The sequence below is a fragment of the Humulus lupulus genome, chromosome 2 (genome assembly GCF_963169125.1).
Source record: "Humulus lupulus chromosome 2, drHumLupu1.1, whole genome shotgun sequence".
NCBI classification, from domain to species: Eukaryota; Viridiplantae; Streptophyta; class Magnoliopsida; order Rosales; family Cannabaceae; genus Humulus; species Humulus lupulus.
In genome coordinates, this window is record NC_084794.1 from 187,454,026 (window position 1) to 187,457,008 (window position 2,983).

Sequence of the window (2,983 nt, forward strand, 5' to 3'; positions counted from 1 at the left end):
GAGCAAATTAAAGGGCTAATACCTTTGATATCAGCAAGCATCCAGTCTATCGCAGATTTATGCGTTCGCAGTAGCTCGAGTAACTGTAATTCTTGAGAATTTTGAAGGTTGGAGGAGATGATAACTGGAAAGGTTTCACTGTCTCCCAAGAAGATATGTTTCAAACCCTCGGGAAGTTGGGTCAATTGAACAAATGGAACCTCTTCGACTGAAGTTTTCGGCTGTGCCCTCTCACGAGGTAGCTCTTCAAAGCAAGGTTGCCAAAACGGAGTCCTTCTATTGCGTGAGTCTATGTGATCTGATATTGCAAGAGTATACTCAATAGAACCGGGACTTTCATTTTGAGACAAAAGGAGGATTTCATCAAGATCATCGAAGTTGCTTCGCAAATGAACCTCCTCGGGAATTAAAGTGTCGAACATGAATGTTTGATAGCATTCATCATGTTCTCGGGGTTGTTTCTCGATGTGGAAGATATTGACTTCAAGAGTCATGTTTCCAAACGATATCTTCATTAGGCCATTCCGACAATTGATCAAAGCATTTGCAGTAGCAAGGAATGGTCTTCTGAGGATAATAGGAATTTTTTACTCCATGTTTAGCACAGATTGGGTATCAAGAATATGAAAGTCTATAGGGTAATAGAATTTTTTTAATTTGAACTAAAACATCCTCAACAATACCCCTAGGCTTTTTGGTGGAGCGGTCAGCAAGCTGTAGCACAATAGATGTTGGCTTCATTTCTCCAAGACCGAGTTGCGAGTATACAGAGTAAGGCATGAAATTTACACTCGCACCAAGATCAAGTAAGGCTTGGCTAACTTCATGTGTCCCAATTTGTCAAGAAATGGTAGGACAACCGAGATCTTTGTATTTCGGCGGTGTCTTTTGTTCAATCACCGCACTCACTTGCTCAGTCAAGAAAGCAGTCTTCTTGACATGGTGCTTCCTTTTTGCAGTGCATAGATCCTTGATGATTTTGGCATAAGCCGACACTTGTTTTATGATGTGAATCAAGAGAAGATTAATCTTCACTTGTGTCAAGTGCTTAAGGATTTTAGATCGGTTATCAAGAAGTTTCCCAATAGGTTTCAAAGCCTAGGGAAATGGTACTTTTGGAGAGGCATTGAGTGGTGGATTTTTGGGAATAACTTTTGGAGTACTGAGAGAGTTGGATTTATGGATGGGTCTTGCTAAATTTTTCCACTTCTAGTTGTGATGGCATTTACTTCCTTAACATTTTGATCATTGGAATTTGAAGACTGGGCCATGTATTGGCCTTGCTCATTGAATTTCGGTTGGGAAGGAAGTTTTCCTTTTTTCGGAATGGCCAAGGATTCAGTCAATTTTGAGAATTGACCTTTCATTTCCTTGACTTCTTCCATCATTTGGCGCTTTAGTTTGGATTGTTCTTCTATGAATGCATGAAGGGTATTCTCGAGAGAATTTCATTGTGGATGAGCACTGTATTGAGGTGTAGAATACGCCTTTGATGGTTGAACTTGTTGCTCATTTCTCCATTGGCCTCCAGACGATTGAGCTTGGTTGGAATCTCTCCAACCGAAATTTGGCTAGTTTCTCCAACCAGAGTTGTACATATGGGAGAATGGCTTGTTATATGCCCCTAAGGCATTGCAGTGCTCCTCATAAACCCCCCTCATTTCATTAAAAGCTAAGCAGTCCTTAGCTAAATGCTTCGTCCCTCCACAAACAAAGCAAGGTTCTTGTGGTTCCGCTTGAGCAATCATGTGCGGTTTTTGGCCACTTTTCATCATTAAGACCTCAAACTGCTTTTTCAAAGCTTCGAGTTGGGCCTTAATACTATCCTCTTCTCGAAGTTGATAGATCTCAGATGGTTTGTGCCGGTTGGTGCTATCAGTAGCACTTGGACCAGTCCAGGTGTGAGATTTTTTTGTAGTTTCTTCAAGATATTCAAGAGCATCGTCTGGCTCTTTTTCGAGGAATTCACCATTGCATAGCATTTCTACAAACTGGCGCTCACAACTCGTGAGGCCTTCATAGAAGTAACTGACCAAACGCCAATTTTCATAGCCATGGTGCGGGCACTGATTCAACAAATCTTTGAATCTTTCTCAGACTCGATAGAACGTTTCATTGTCCTTTTGAGAAAATGTGGAAATCTGTCGTTTTGGACTGTTGGTCTTATGGCTAGGGAAGTGTTTTCAGAAAGAAGAATTTGGTCACTTCCTCCCATGTTCCAATAGACCTAGGTCTCAAAGAGTATAACCAGATTTTGGCTTTGTCCTTCAAGGAGAAAGGGAAGAACTTTAGTCGCACAAAATTGGCATTTTCGACTCGATTATAGAATGTGGCTACTACCTCCTCAAATTCTCTAATATGCATGTATGGGCTTTCGTTTTCCATTCCATGAAATGTGGGCAAGAGATGAATCATGCCAAGTTTAATTTCTAACGCTGGCATATTAGGAGGGAAGATAATGCACGAAGGCATGGAAGTGCGAGTATGATGGAAGTAGTCATCGAGAGTTCTTGGTTGGAGTTCAACATTGCGAGTCATTGTGAATGGATTATTATTAGCTAAGGTTTGTGGAGAAGCAGGATTGGTGGAATGAGTTCCGGAAGGAGTGGTGGATGAATTGGAAGAAGTGTCACTAGAAGTTTCGTGATGATTCATCCACTCTCGGAAATCATAATTATATTTTTTTTATTTTTTTGTTAAACTTGTTCCCAGATAGATTTGGAGGTTTTGGGGTGATCTCCAACGCCTTACTAGAACTCCCCGAGGTTACTGAGTAAGTATGGTGGATCACAAGTTAAACCTTTTCAACCAAACAACCTTTAAGCAGAGTGAAATTTCTTATTTTGACAGAACAAGCTTGATTTTCTTATAGTAATAAGTTCAACAATGTAATAGTACAAAGGTATATGCTCGAAATGTTCTCAGGCCGATTGAGAAGGTTGCCAAGGTACTGCTTTAAACCCACACTTGCCTAGACAGAACT

At 40.7% G+C, this 2,983-nt stretch overlaps 1 non-coding gene across 1 annotated transcript; it reads left to right on the forward strand.

Moving 5' to 3' along the window:
* Positions 1-2,049: 2,049 nt before the first annotated feature.
* LOC133820164 (small nucleolar RNA R71) lies at positions 2,050-2,157 on the forward strand. Its single transcript, XR_009886593.1, has one exon. It is a non-coding gene; the product is annotated as a small nucleolar RNA R71 (small nucleolar RNA).
* Positions 2,158-2,983: the final 826 nt, after the last annotated feature.